Below are 16,725 nucleotides of genomic sequence, written 5' to 3'. Positions count from 1 at the left end.
TATCTGTAGAAAGTAGCATGTACGTGTTTGGATTACAACTTCCACTTCTGTTCTGTGCTTGTGGTTTACAATAAGATAAGGACCGAGTCCATTAAGATTAAAGTTTCATCAGAAAAAGGTAATTTATTATTGTACATTTTTAAGTTGGAAGTGGTCCGGAGGACGGAGCCATCCCTGACATGAATTGCGGATAGAAACAATGAGTCAGCGAGCGAAGCTGCAAAGTCGATTCTAGCCAGACTGGGTTGTACGGATAAAGGGGAGGATTTAGGAAGCTGTAACCATTATAATCGGTATGGTCACCGATCATCGGCGGAATTGTTATCGACATATCGCTACCAGTAATGTCACGGTCGGTATAGTCATCGGTATTACATCCGGAGTGATCATCGGTATTAGCTGCGCAAGTGCGGCATATATTATCGCCAGTAGTGAAAACTTTACTATGTATCGTCACCGATATTACTACCGGTATTTTCATCATCTGCAAAGTTGCAAAGTTTTTTACGTCTGTATCGCCGATAAGACTGCTTCTGATCTGCACGCACAAATCGCTGCATCATATGTTCCAGCTGATTTGATCGACTTGATCGTGTTTCAGATCAATAATGAAATGGTAATAGCCAGTGCAAAAAAGTTGAAGTGTTCTTTCTTCGCCGGACCAGATGGTATTCCAGCTGTGGTTTTGAGTCGCTGCATCGTGCCATTGACCATTCCTCTACGCAATATTTTCAACAAATCGCTTGTACAATGCAAATTCCCGAATATTTGGAAGCAGTCGTTTATGTTCCCCGTCTATAAAACTGGCGACCGTAGAAACGTAAGGATCTATCGTGGAATTACTAGCCTATCTGCAGCGTCAAAGCTGTTTGAGATAATCGTGAGTGGAGTGATGTTGTCCCGCACAAAAAATTATATATCTACAGTTCAGCATGCTTTCATGCCTAGTCGTTCCGTTTGCACAAACATAATGGAATTTACTTCGGCTTGCATCACGCATATGGAGAACAAGAAGCAAGTGGATGTAATTTACACTTGAGAGCAGCTTTTGATCGAATTGATCATGCAATATTGCTGCGGAAACTTTCCCGGCTCGGTGCATCTCCACAGATGATACAATGGCTTGGTTCCTGTGTATCCTCTCAATTTACTAACGTTACTGGAGGCAGCAATTTGAGCCCGTTGCTTTTCTCGCTGTTTTTCAACGACGTCACCTTCCAGTTGGCTACCGGCTGCAGGCTTGTGTATGCTGATGACCTTAAACTGTTTCTGGCAGTTGAAAAAGTTGATGATTGTCGCTGCCTACAAGCTCTACTCGATATTTCTGTTGTTTGCTGCAAGCGAAACTGGTTCACAATAAGTGTTGCTAAATGCGAGGTGATGAGCTTTCATCGCTTAAAAACCCGATTTTCTTTAGTTACCGAATTGATGGCACAGAGTTACGCAGAGTCGACCGTGTCACTGACCTTGGTATTTTGCTAGATACTTAGCTCATATTTAACGCGCATCGCGAAGCAATTATTTCAAAAACATTGCGTCAGCTCGGATTTATCTCAAAAATAGGACGGGACTTCAAGGACCCCTACTGCCTCAAATTATTATATTGTGTCCTTGTTCGACCGCTGCTTGAGAATTGTAGCTTGGTATGGTGTCCTCAACAACTAATGTGGACTTTGCGTATTGAACGACTGAAGAGGAAGTTTATCTGGTTTGCCTTACGGCACCTACCATGGAGTAATCCTCAGGCCTTACCACCATATTCTGACCGTTGCGGCCTGCTTGATCTCGATTCACTAGAATACCGACGTAAAACCCACCAGGCTGTTTTTGTAGCTAAAATCTTTATTGGCGAAACTGATTCTCCCTGCCTTTTGTCACTTCTGAATTTCCGCGCTTCGCAACGTAACCTAAGATCAACCAGTTTGCTGCATACACCGTTTCACCGCACTGCTTTTGGATATAACGAGCCAGTTACGGCCTGCATTAGAACATTTACTAGAGTGGAAGAAATATTTGATTTCGGAGAGCCATCTCAAAGGTTTGCGCAGAAACTATTAGCAATCAATTAGCAGAATTAGCAATCTTTATTCGTGTAGACTAGTGTCAGATGAAATAATAAAAATAAATAAATAAATAAATCCCCAGTGCCGGTATCGATATTCCCACCGGTATTGTAAGCGAGAGAATCAACAAATGGCTACGGTCCGTGCAAGGATGACCGGTATCGCCACCGATGTAAGTCTCCATCGATGGCAGCCTAGGTAGAAGTGTCATCATGAGCGTCGACGGAACACCCAAAAGCCGAACCAGGAGAAACAAAAAGCGCTAGTATCACCCCTCATTATTGTCACCAGAATTGAAAGTAGGGCAATTGTACCGAGTTAGGTTACAGAAAGTTACCTTTTATATATCTACACGGTTCAAAATGACTAATTTTGAGTTCCCGTAGAACCGACAACGGATATTCCAGAATGTCCAGATCGACTCAAATTACATCCAAAAGTCCAACCAAGAACTCTTATTGAAAAATCCTTCCATTTGATACCCCATTTGCCATGTTTCAAAAGAAACTTCAACATGGCCAATTTCGGGTTCCCGTAGAACCGACAACGGATATTCCGGAATGTCCAGATCGACTTAAAATACATCCAAAAGTCAACCCAAGAGCTCGTGTTGAAAAATCCTTTGATTTGATACCTCATTTGCCATATTACTGAACAGAGTTCAAAATGGCCAATTTCGAATTCCCGTAGAACCGACAAGGGATACTCCGTAAAGTCCAGATCGGATCAAAGTACATCCAAAAGTTCACCTAACAACTCGCATTGAAAAATTCTGTGATTTGATACCCCATTTGCCATATTACTGAAGATAATTCAAATGGTCAATTTCGAGTTTTGATACAACCGATACCGGACGTTCCGGAGCGTGGGACATGAACCTGCACTCCACAAGATAGAGTAAGATTCATTCTTATTGACCTAAAATGAAATGGATAACTTTTGCATACTCTGTTAAGCAGATTTCTAGTTTTATTTCACATGCTACTTATGACGTCAAAAATAATCCTACAGTGATCTGGAATATCTCCGGGAAAAAAAACGGTACTTAACAACTTATTTTTTCATTAAAGGACCAAAAGTGTAACTCATTAGTTCTTTGAGTTTAATATTAAATTTATTTGTATCACTGCATGTGAAGATCTTACGAATCTATTTATGTAAGAGGCTTATGTCTGTACTGTACCGAAAACCATGTCTCTGACAGGACGTCATAAGAGGCTTATTGGTAACTAAAACAGGTCCCTGACAGAACGTCATGTTTTCGTAGCAATGGGTTGTATTCTCAGTCACGTCACTGGTCGACTGCTGGACTGCTCGATTGCTCAGCTGAATGACTAGACTGTTCGACTGGACTGCTTAACTGAACTGCTCGACTGAACTGTTCGATACGACTGCTAGATTCAACTGCTTGATTGGACAGATCAACTTGACTGCTTGACTGAACAGCTCGATTTAACTGCTCGAGTGGACTACTCGACTTAACTACTCGATTCGACTGCTTGACTTCCTACTCGACCCGACTGCTTGACTTAGCTGTACGAATGAACTGCGACTGGACTGTTCGATTCGACTGCTCGACTGGATACCATGATTCATCTATTCGACTAGACTGCTCTACTCAACTGTTCGATTCGACGCTCGACTCAACTGCTCGACTCAACTGCTCGATTCAACTGCTTGATTCCACAGCTCGACTGGACTACTCGACTCAACTGCTCGACTCGCCTGCTCGAATGAACTGCTTGACTCAACTAATCGATTGGACTATTCGAATCGGCTGCTCAATTCAACTGCTCGACTAAACTACTCGATTTGATTGCTCGACTCAACTGACAGCTTGATTCAAGAGCTCGACTAGACTGCTCGACTTAGCCGCTCAACAGATTGCTCGATTCCACTGCTCGACTGGACTACTCGACTCAACTGCTCGAATGAACTGCTTGACTCAACTAATCGATTGGACTATTCGAATCGGCTGCTCAACTCAACTGCTCAACCGGATTGCTCGATTCAACTGCTCGACTAAACTACTCGATTTGATTGCTCGACTCAACTGACAGCTTGATTCAACAGCTCGACTAGAGTGCTCGACTTAACTGCTCGACTTAGCCACTCAACAGACTGCTCGACTCAACTGCTTGACTTAACTGTTTGATTCGACAGCTCGACTTAACTGTACGACTCAACTGCTCAACTAGACTACTCAATTCAACTGCTCGACTGGACTATTCGACTTAACTGCTCGACTAGACTCGACTGCTCGACTCAGCTGCTTGACTGAACAGCTTTATTTAACTGCTCGACTAGACCGCTCGATTTGACTGCTCGACTCAACTGCTTGACTTCTGTTTGATACGACAGCTCGACTCGATTACTCGACTCGACTGTCGACTCAGCAGCTCAACTGAACTTTTCGACTTAACTGCTCTACTGGACTGCTCGATTTAACTGCTCGACTAGACTATTCGACCCGACCGCTCGACTCAACTGCTAGACTCGGGTTACTCGTCGCGATATCAACGTGCCGCTCAATTGAACTGGTTCGCGGCAGAAAATGGACGGTTCACAAAAGAGCCATTTTGCCCACCAATAGAGTCAGCACAGTTAAATAAAACCAATGCGAGCATAAAAACTATTTGTTTCAGTTTCAGGTTATGATTTTTTTATATACGAGCAATCAAGCTATTGTCAAGCAGTTCTGTGGAAAAGTTAAGTCAAGCATTGAAATCTAGTAGTCTAGTCAAGCAGTTCAATTGAACAGTCCGGTCGAGTAGTAAGTCGAGCAGTCAAACCGAGCAGTCTAGTTGAGCAGTTGAATCAAGCTGTCCAGTTAAGCAGTTAAATCGTGTAGTATAGTTGAATCGAGCGGTCAAGTCGAGCTGACCAGTTGAGCAGTTGAGTTGAGCAGTCGAATAAAACAGTCTAGTCAAGCAGTTCAATCGACCAGTTCAGTCGACCAGTTTAGCTGAGTAGTTGAGTCGAGTAGTTGAATCGAACCGTCTAGCCGAGCAGTCGGGTCAAGTGGTTGAGTAGAGCAGTGAAATGGAGCTGTCTAGTCGAGCAGTTGAATCAAGTTGTCCAGTCAAGCAGTCGAATCGAGCAATTGAGTCGCGCTGTCAAGTCGAGCAGTCGAACCGAACCGTCTAGTCGAGCAGCCGGGTCGAGTAGTAAGTCGAGCAGTCGGGTCGAGTAATAATTGGAGCAAATAAGTCGAGTAGTTCAATCGAGTAGTCGGATCGAGTAGTAAGCCGAGCCAATAGGCCGTATGAATAAAACACTTTGCTTTGCTTTTCCCGTGTAAATCTTATGGGAGTAATTGCTCTAACTTTTTTATTCATTCGGCCAAATGTGTCGAGCAGTCAAATCGAGCACTTGATGCGAGTATACCAGTCGAGCAGTAAAATCGAACTGTTCAGTCATCAATCAAGTCGATCGTCCAATTGAGCAGTTAAGTCGAGCAGTTGAGTCGAGCACTCGAATCGAACAATCCAGTCGGGCAGTTAAATCGAGCAGTAAAGTCGAGTCATCAAATCAAGCAGTCTAGTCGACCAGTTGAGCAATCGAGCAATCTAGCAGCCGAACAGTGAGGTAACTGAGAATAGAACCCATTGCTAAGAAAGCATGACGTCCTGTCAGGGGCCTGCTTTTAATTACCGATAAACCTCTTATGACGTCCTATTAGAGACTTGGTTTTGGCTACAGACAAGCCACTTTTACATATAATATATAGAATCACAGAATCTTCGGCATGTAGGGGAGATTTACCCTTAAAGCTTTTCGTTAATTTTCTCTATTTAGTGATCGAAAAAGAAAATTTTATAAAAACCACATCATTGCTACATCTATTACGAATCGATCGATATTCAAACGATCAAAATCCATCAACATTGGTAGAGCTATTAACGTTAAAATCTTTCATATTTCCGTAACAGTAACTAAAATCTAAATTAAAGAATAACACCCTGCGGTTTAATTTTCAATGTTTGCATAACTTCTTTGTATAAAACTAAGCGTAATCAACAGCAGCGCGCGAATTGTTACAAACGACATATTTATTCACAGACAATAATCGTGAACATTTTCCACTCAGTCGAAGAAGGTCGATTCCGATCGTTCTGTGAATTTGTGTGAATCGCCTCATTGTTTCGTATATTATCGACAATTTTTCAACTATTCGATTGAGCGTATTTTATTGCAATTCGATAAAATAATATTTCCTTCCAACTGCCTGCCGAACTTGCTCTATGAACAGGATGTCATTCGTTTTGCGCGCGCGCTCACAGCGAACTTTTTCGAATCAGGGTATCCTATCAAGTTTTTTATAGCAATTTTCATACCATGCTACTTCCGACGCTGATCGAATCAATGAGGAAAAACCCGTACTTCTTTCCAGTCGCTCGTTGTATACAGCCAAAACCAAACCACTCGTGGTTCATGCGTAACAGTCTAGACGACGAAATGATTCGGTTTTTATATTCCCGTCGTTCTAGCAGAAATCTGTGGCCTTCCTGACTGAGAGAAGACGAAAGAAAGACGTCTAAGAATTTAGTGACGGTACTGGTTGTGCAAAGTTTCTGCTATTTACGGAAGGCATGCTTCCTGCAGTTCAGCTGCAATTGCGGGGAATGCTTCCTACTCTTCGCACCTACTCTGAGTGTAAAAACAAATAAAGTAAAGTTCACGAGCAAAGATTTCCACCGACAGCAACGACCAGGGAGGATTCGAAGCCGTGGGAAATACACACCCGTATGTAAGGTTGCTTTTTCTGCAACGTAGCAATTTGGAACTGATTAGGACAAATCAAGACGATAATTTTACAAACTTTATCGGAAGAGCAACATGTTTTTCCAGCAAATCAATTGCTAATTCAGATTACAACTGAACATTTATTCTGGAGCTCCCACTGCACAGTGGGGAATCGCTGGCCAGCCGCCAAAAAATGAAAGTTCATTTCGACTCTCCGTTGTATTTTTCCTGTGATTCTATACTATTGAAGTGTTCAAATCCAAAATTTTAGATCAATATGACAAAATTTGAATTTTCTATGAATCTTGAAAGTATGCTATCTCAGCATGTTTTAGCGTTTTTTTGAAAAATAACCCAATATTTCAAAACATGCTAGAGGTCTAATGGTAGCTCGGATTTCAACGGTGTTTAAGGAAAAGTTCTTCAAAAAATAGTGCTGAATAAAACCCATTAAGTGAGTATGCAGTAATTTTATCATAGTATGCCACAATTTTAATTTTCATTAAAAAAGTGCCATATTTTCGCGTAAAACACGCTTAAAAGTTTTGAAGCCAAGGTTCGCCACTATTGACACTACCGGTAAAAGTTAGCGTAAAATATGAGCTTTCAAATGGATATAGTCTCATTTAGCGCAGAGTAGCGCAGAGCATAGATGTTACGCTTGTAAGGCTACTATATCAGAATTCAACAATATAGACAAAATGCAACTCAAAGTAAACGTAGGATATCTTAATTATGGGATATCTCCTTTACATAGTTGGATAAGCTGCTTCGAATGTATGGTCCATATTACATTTTGACTAGATTTTAGAGGTTGAAGGAAATCTGGAGGATACAGCGATAGTAATGACGGAAATACAGCTCGTAGATCTTATGCCAATCCTGGTATTAGTTTTGAAATCACGGGTATAGATATGAAATTAATTAAAAGGTTGAGAAATTTTGTTATAGCAAGTTCTTGAACACATTATTTCAGAAAAAATCGAAACTTATTGTTTGTATTCCAAAAACCTTTTTCTCAGGGTATAGTCCTCAAATAATACGTCCACTGCAATGCAAAGAATTTGAATTATCGGTCATAAATAAATCTAGACAACTATGTTACTGATAGGACGAATGACAGGAGAAGCACAAAAATAAGTTTTTTTTTGTTTAATTATAGTCACTTCAACAACTCGGGTCATTCGTGACTTCTGCGGGGTTGGGAATTGAACCACGGTCCTCAGTGTGAGAGGCATGAATGCTAGCCACTTCACCGGTATTGACCCTCACGAAAATAAGGTTATTGCCTTATGCTAAAAATAGTGATAAAAATACAAGACAATATTTTACATGCAAAAATAAGTGTGAAAATATAAATCGTGATAGAATTATTCGTCTTCTTATTTCTCCGGATAAAGCTTATAGCTTCTTCGAAACGGAAAAATGTAGTTAGAAAAATCTTTTTGAGAACTTTCTGAGAATATTACTATTGAAGACGAAACGTGAAACGAGTGATTCTGCAGAAGGAGAAGGAGAAGAAGAGGAAGAAGAAGAAAAAGAAGAAAAAGAAGAAGGAGATAAAGGAGATCAAGAAAAATAATTAGGGGAAAAGTTTTGATTTTTGATTAATATTAACTTATATGGATTTTGTGTAGATTATTAAAGCTCATACTTGCTTTGTATTGTTTTATATAATGTTTTATCCTATAAAAATCCATTTGCAATAATTTTCCAAATGACCCTCAATTCTTATACGTCATTATACTTAAAAAATACTTGAAAAATAGTTGAAAATTCTCCCTAGCACAAAAAATATACGTTCTAATGCAAAATAAACCTGAAATTCGGGCTCAGCACCCCAAAATTACTTAAGAACCACATATTATCCTTGATTTAAAGAGATTTTTTTGCTTGGCCAGCATTTGTATGGAGTCGCCCCACTGTGCACTGACTGTTTGAATTTACTTTATTACGTCGCAGCCGGCTTCAGGCACTAACTGAACCGAGTTCACCATCATATGTTAGAGACCAATGAAATCAACGTGCTCCAACATAGAGTTACTTCCAGTTCGTGAAGGAAAACAAACCGACATTTATTCGACGATTAGAATAAATTTCCATGCAAAAATGTGCATTTACTTTCCTGTCTGCTCTCTTGGCATGCTATTCGCTTGGTGTTGGAACCACAACTTTGCAAATGCACATCGCTACCGTGTCGGTGATATTCCTGGTCGAAGTCACACTATTCCCTACAGCTTATCATGTATATTCCTTGTTTGGCTGTCAATGTAGTATGAGGGTTCACTTTCTTCGGCAGCAGTTTCTCTAGCCCCATCCAATGTTCATGTGAAAACTCTATTGGTCGTTTCCTTTATCAGCTTTCACTATATATAAATACCACTTATCGAAATAAGATGAGTATTTGAACAGAGTTGTCCGCTAAACGTAGCAGTGGCGTAACACTGTGCAAAACGAAACGACACTGTGCTATAAATCTTGTCATAATATCAATTTAATGAAGCTTCCGTTGTTCTGATACAACAAGAAAACAGTCAATAGGATAGCACTGATATATAAAGTTTAGATTTAATGTCACGAAGCAAAAAAAACCCGAAAGGAACCAGCTGGAGAACCTTTCCGGTCAATTCCTGTTAGTGTGCAATAAACACAATTTTAAACGTTCCATCGATCGATTAACGATATGTTTTATGCATGTCCTTTGTAACGCGAAAATAATTCACTGATTGCTATTTTATTCAACCAAATCATTACGAATCGCTTTTCACGTCACCGTTTTTTCATTAATTACGGGTCAATGTCTGTGGCCGATAGGTGACAGGACGACACGCCTCTGGAAAAATCCCGCTTCGCTGAAATGTCTCGATATCTTTGCAGGGGATCTAGCATTTAATCATTTCAATATCAATTTGGATATTATTTACAATTTGCTTTTGCTTTTGCTTTTGCTTTTGCTTTTGCTTTTGCTTTTGCTTTTGCTTTTGCTTTTGCTTTTGCTTTTGCTTTTGCTTTTGCTTTTGCTTTTGCTTTTGCTTTTGCTTTTGCTTTTGCTTTTGCTTTTGCTTTTGCTTTTGCTTTTGCTTTTGCTTTTGCTTTTGCTTTTGCTTTTGCTTTTGCTTTTGCTTTTGCTTTTGCTTTTGCTTTTGCTTTTGCTTTTGCTTTTGCTTTTGCTTTTGCTTTTGCTTTTGCTTTTGCTTTTGCATTTGCTTTTGCTTTTGCTTTTGCTTTTGCTTTTGCTTTTGCTTTTGCTTTTGCTTTTGCTTTTGCTTTTGCTTTTGCATTTGCTTTTGCTTTTGCTTTTGCTTTTGCTTTTGCTTTTGCTTTTGCTTTTGCTTTTGCTTTTGCTTTTGCTTTTGCTTTTGCTTTTGCTTTTGCTTTTGCTTTTGCTTTTGCTTTTGCTTTTGCTTTTGCTTTTGCTTTTGCTTTTGCTTTTGCTTTTGCTTTTGCTTTTGCTTTTGCTTTTGCTTTTGCTTTTGCTTTTGCTTTTGCTTTTGCTTTTGCTTTTGCTTTTGCTTTTGCTTTTGCTTTTGCTTTTGCTTTTGCTTTTGCTTTTGCTTTTGCTTTTGCTTTTGCTTTTGCTTTTGCTTTTGCTTTTACCTTGACTTTTACTTTCATTATTTTCATTGCTCAATTTACTAGTTTACATTGTAAGGCGAGACAAAAAAGATATCAATTAAAATGACATTTATACAGCCAACTGATAAATCTATGTAAATCCTTCACAAGACAAATTTCACTATAACCAAATTGCTCGCAGACGGTACATTTAAAGACACGGATTTCACCAGGATTTCAGCGCAGGCCATTAGAGAAAGGACAAACGGTTCCCAGCGGTTTTCTGTCTCGCAAATTCATCCCGAACCATCATCAGACTGCATTGCAAATCTACCCACGTCGCTCTTGTCGCTATCTTTCGTTGGGTGACTGAATGTTTCATTCCTCATTGCGGTGGGGTAAAATGGATCGCAACGATTGAGAGTATGATGGTAGCAATATTCAACATGTTTAAGTTTAGAACTTTAACAACAAAAAAGTAGAACAAGGTTTTAAAAATGTATTGACAACATATGGTGCATCCAACTCCATCGCGCTTTCGAAGGGTACCATATTCACCGCCGGATGGCCAAAACCGTTTTGGTCGTTAAGAAGAAGCGACTGGTGCTGAAAGGTCATCATTGTGTGTACTACAGAAAACGAGGAAAAGAACCGAAACTTTCCCTTGCCTTTGAAGACGCAGAGCGTCTTGCGTTGCTAGATGCCGGAGGAATGTTGCCGGAAAGCAACAAACTTTCCACCACCCGTTTGCTGGTTCTATGTCTCGTAAAGTAAGACGGCAAAACAATGGATGGATGGGTAAACTGTGTCGGTTCACTAGAAGCACCAAACAATGCTCCGACTCCGGAGGTGCAACAGAATACATTGCATTGGAGGAAACCCCAGTGTTGAAAAGTTAGCTTTCAAGCAAGTATAATATTGAGCTGTGTTAAAAAGAAACCTTATACCTACTGATAATAGCTACTACATTTGAATGAGCAGTGGAACTATTTCTGTAGTAAGTAGTGCATGCTTTGTTAAAAGTTTTTGTTTATGGGTTGGTAAGAAGTTTCGAATAAAACAAAGTTAAGATATTTTACAACCTTAACCAACCTTAATTCCAGTGACGCTACACGGGAAAGCATATTTTAACTCCAAACCAACTTAATATTTCTTTGTCCTGGCCAACTGTACCTTTCCATTGTTCCAATTAATTTGACTTTTATTCACTTCCTTTCGCGGCATCTCTCACTCATTCACCCCATTATTGATTGACATGGCCCATGAGTCATAAATAATATATGCTTAAATTGAAATTAGTGGTTGACTGTCGCGGGGCGACTGACGTTAGAACGAAGTAACTGAAACAAATGGATTAGGTGTTTGACACATATTTATAGGTAATGACCAAGTTTACTACCGTTAAAGCAAGACTATAAAGGGCCAAACAGAGTGCTGTGTCAACGCATCCGTCTGCGTCAATTTGACAGTAAACCCATGGGAAAACCCTTAAGCCCTTTGGCCCTTAAGTTCGCTTCAAAAATTTGGATTAATTGCGAAATTTTAATCATTTACCGAATAACATCGGCCATCAAAAATTTTTTAGAAAAATTTAGCCCGCGTAGCAAACGCGACGAAATAAAATGTCGCTCATGTACAAACATGTTTGTCAAACCATATCGCCGGAAACTAAACAATGTATTGCAACAAACTATTTTGTGCTTGTTGGTCGACATTCGAAGAAGCCTTCTATAACTTTTAAGCTGCGTAAGCGAAACACGGCCTAAAGAGAATGTTTCTTAATAGACTAATCTCATGTTTTTAGTCTTGACCTTGAAATGCGGTCATACATATATGTTAATATTTTTTGAAACGATAGTTCTACAATTTATGAAGGAACAGTAGGGGAAAGAAATAAAAATTTTGTTTGGTTGAAGAAGGGGGAAGAGCGGAAAGGGGGGGGGGGGGGGGGGGTATTGCTTATTGGTAGCTACGCTTAACAAGTAGCCGTTTTGACTGCTACCTTCCAGCATTGGACAAAAGGTAGGAGTCAAAACGACTACTTGTTAAGCGTAGCTACCAATATCCCCCCCCCCCTTCCTCACCTTTCCGCGCTTCACCCTCCTTCACCAAAAAAAAATTTCATTTCTTTCCCTTACCGTCCCTTCATCAATTGTAGAACCATCGTTTCAAAAAAATATTAATGTTTTTTAATGTTTCTTTAGAGCAGCCGGGATGGCTCATACCGCATCGAGAACGCCTCTCCACTCCATTTGGTTCTGTTCTACTCATTGCGAATTCCTTGAACGTCTTGACATTCGCAAAACATTTTCGATTTGATCATTCCATTCTGCACAGTGGGCGTTTCAATTTCTGGTGCCGGTGGAGTCCTTTTAAGACAACAGACTTCACCACACTTCAACTTCACCAAAGTTCTGGACGACCTGTCCACGGGTACGGACTCTCCCAGCTTTCGCTAGGTGTAAAAAGTGTAACTCTTTATGAGGTGCCTGCAGTTCATGGTAAGTATACGACGTACCTACATATTGTAGACAGACCAAATAACCATCTTCAGAATTTCAGAGCACTGGGAATTATTTAGCCGTTTGGGTAACTTTTTGAATTTTAGGCTTGTGTGACAACTTTTTATACTTACTTTTACTTTTTCCGTCTCCCCGTTTCTCGGTCTTGGGTTGCCGCTCTCCAGTCGCCCCTAACATCTGCTGTTCAAGCATTCACGTCCAACGAGCACGGGGTCTCTCTCGATGCCGTCGGCCCCTGCCGGGTTCTCCGCCAAATATTGTTAACGCTTGTCTCTCATTTGGTATCCTTGCTACGTGGCCTGCCCATTGTACCCTGCCGTGTTTTAGTCGCTTCATAATATACTTACTTGGTATATTTCAAGAATTATGCGCCTGCACCACACTCCTCCGTCTAATATGCCGCAAACAATTGATTGCAGGATCTTACGCTCAAAAACGTCAAGAGCTCGTCAGTCTCTCTCTTTCGACGTTCACGTTTTGTGACTGTAGAGTTTTACCGGGAGAATTGGCGTTTTGTAGAGCGCGAGTTTTGTACGGAGTTGCAGGCTACGAGACCTCCGCTGGTTTACGTAATCCGTAGAAGGCCCTGTTGACAGCCGCTATCCATCTTTTTACTTCAAGACTCACATCGCTGTCACATGTCACTAACATACCAAGATAAACAAATTCGTCGACCACTTCAAAGTATCTACATCCATCACCACCGTAGTTAAAACACCGGGGGCTACCACGCCTCTACCGGCCCCATATACTATGTTTTGGTAGAATTTATGATAAGATCCATCCCCGCAACTTCCTCGTTAAGATGCGTGTATTCTCAATGCTGAACAACCAATTCGATAGTCCGTCACCTAACGTTCTAAACGAGTCTGATGCAGACACCGTCCAGTGCGGCACGACTGCTACCCATCCAGATACGCACCATAGCGGGAGCTTATGATGATAGAACGCACTGTCGTAGCTACATTTTGGCACGCTCCCCGAGAACGCAAGCACCCGAACGAAGTGCATTGTCTTCGGATAGGCATCGATGAGCACGGTACCATCGACGGGTGGCATGATTTCGTACTTGGCTTTCTTTCTTTCTTATACGTTCAGACTCGGTGCACGTGACTGAGTTGTTAGGAAATTCGGGCCCCGTGGTAGCACCATGTTCAAGCATAATCTGCCACGGCTCATTTAGTTTAACTGAATCGTACGCTGTCTTGAAGTATATAAACAAATGGTGAGTCTGCAAGATGAATTCCAGGAACTTATTGAGGATTTGTCGCAAGATCCACATTTGATCCATCGTGGAGCGTCCCCATCGAAACCACTGGTATTCACCAACAAAAGTTTCTTGCAACGGTCTTAGTCTGAGAAACAGGTTGCGGGAAAGAATTTCATATGCAGAATTGAGCAGAGTAGTGGCTCGGTAATTGCTGCATTCGAGTCGTTGGCCCTTATTGTAAATAGGGCATATAAGACCTTCCAACCAGTCCGTGGGTAGTTCCTCCTCAGTCCATACATACATGTCCAATACAGCCGTCAGCTGCTGACTTGCAAAAGTTCGGCTGGGATGCCCGCTTTCCACCTGTTTTGCCGTTTTTCTAACTTCGTTCAAAGTTGATGGATCCACAGCTTGCCCAAGGAACAATTTTTGCTTATTAAACGTTTTACCGACAGCTTTTATTCAGCACATGCTATATAGCTGCTTTTCAAGTATGTCTAAACACCTCTGTTCAATGCTTATACAGTTGGTTTTGGAGAATTTAAACAGCACAGTGCTGAATATGGACGTGGAAGATGCGTTTGTATGACTGTTATGCAACGTATAGTAAAATGTTTATTCAGTACGTATAGATATGTTTATTAAACTTCTGCTGATGGCACTGAAGCTACGTTTATTCCACAGCAGTTCAACATTTAGCGAGCAAAAAGAAAAAAAATATGCAGGAAGTATTTTTATTTTATTTTGTGGGTTTCGTTATTTTCATGGCCATGTTGCATATATTATAATTTAATAAGAGACTTAGTAGGAAATCATTGGTTGACTCAAAATTCATCAAGCCTGCCATATACTTTTTTCATTCACCCGGATTCGAACTTACATCCTGTCGGTCGGAAGCCGTCAACGAACACATCTGAGATAATCTGACATATGACAGGCGCCGAGTTTTTAGCCGATGTGGATTTACCAGATTAAGTTTGTCAAGCGTGGAACAAAAATGGGCTAAAATACATTTAAGCGCTGAAGAGTAGTTTCTTAAATCATGTTTGGCACTATACTAGATTACTTTAGAAGTATTTATTCCGCACATGTTAAACATTTAATAAACTATTTGTACTAAAATAAAGCATTTCGCTTGTACCACCAGCAACATAACACAGTCACAACGCCGAGGACTTTTTTATTTTGAATATTGTCGACGGTGAGCGGTGCTACTGAATAAAATTCACTGGAAACTAGAAATCCAGAATGTTCGGCTAGCGATTGTTCATTTAGTTAGCAGTGATGTGATTAGCAGCAGCAGTGATTAGTTAACAGCAGGAGTGATTCGTGCTAGTACTTTGCTGAGCTTATTGCTGCTTTAAGTCGCTCGCTGTCTGTGCAAATCTATTTGTCATCGGCTCTGATTTAGTTTTTTCATCCAAAAAACAAAAAGGAGCAGCGGATGGCACGAGAAGCAGTGGTGTTTTCGCGCACCGGCAGCGGGAGCTAGTCACACGATTACGGCGCTACCAGCAGTGGTGGTGGTATCGCCACTATGCCACCCGATCATAACAATTCTGGCGACTTCAGCCCGACGAAATTCATCTCACTGAGCAAATTCATTGTGAGTGACTCGCAAAGTGTCAAGCAGCCAGCTGTCTTTGGATATAAGTTTGTTAAATTTATCGGTAGGACGAGGGATAACGACACGCCGAGGGCAAAAATACACACCGTACAGGCAACAACACCTAAAAGGAATTCCACGACCAGCAAAGATTTGCGGCGACTAAAAGTGGTTATGCAAATGTTTTCTATTCTGATTATATCTAAAAATAAAATAAAAATAAAGTGTACCTAATATAAATTTAAAGCATAAATTATAAAGTGTAAAGTATAAAGTATAAAGTGTCATTCGAGTTATTGGTGTTATTGGCTGCCATCAAGCACCTTTTATTCCACACCCGCTCTTGGTGCTGCTACCGATACGTTTGTACGACGATTATTCGACACATACTCCATAATTCCTCTTAGCAATGCAGCTGATGCGTTTGGGCAACTTTAATTCCACTCTTATTCTACACTCGCTCTCAGCAATGCTGCTGATACGTTTGCGCAACGCTCATTCCACACTTATTCCACTTTTATTCCACACTTTCTCGCAGCAATGCTGCGCAACATTTATTCCACAGTTATTCTACACTCGCTCTCAGCAATGCTCCTGATACGTTTGCGCAACGCTTATTCCACACTTATTCCACTTTTATTCCACACTTTCTCGCAGCAATGCTGCGCAATATTTATTCCACAGTTATTCTACATTTGCTTTCAGTAATGCTGCAAATTCGTTTGTATAACACTGTCTCCCACTGTTATTCCATTTTTATTCTGCACTTGCTCTCAGCAATGCTGCGCAACATTTATTCCACTGTTATTCCACACTTGCTCTCAGCAATGCTACAAATTCGTTTGTACAACATTTATTCCACTGTTATTCCACTTCTATTCTGCATTTGCTCTCAGCAATACTGCTGATACGTTTGCGCAACGCTCATTCCACACTTATTCCACTATTATTCCACACTTGATCTCCGTAATGCTGCTGATACGTTTGCGCAATGCTTATTCCACTCTTATTCCACTTTTACTC

The sequence above is a fragment of the Sabethes cyaneus genome, chromosome 2, assembly GCF_943734655.1.
Source record: "Sabethes cyaneus chromosome 2, idSabCyanKW18_F2, whole genome shotgun sequence".
Lineage (NCBI taxonomy): Eukaryota > Metazoa > Arthropoda > Insecta > Diptera > Culicidae > Sabethes > Sabethes cyaneus.
The sequence above is the reverse complement of the archived record's forward strand: the minus strand, read 5'-3'. Positions refer to the sequence as shown.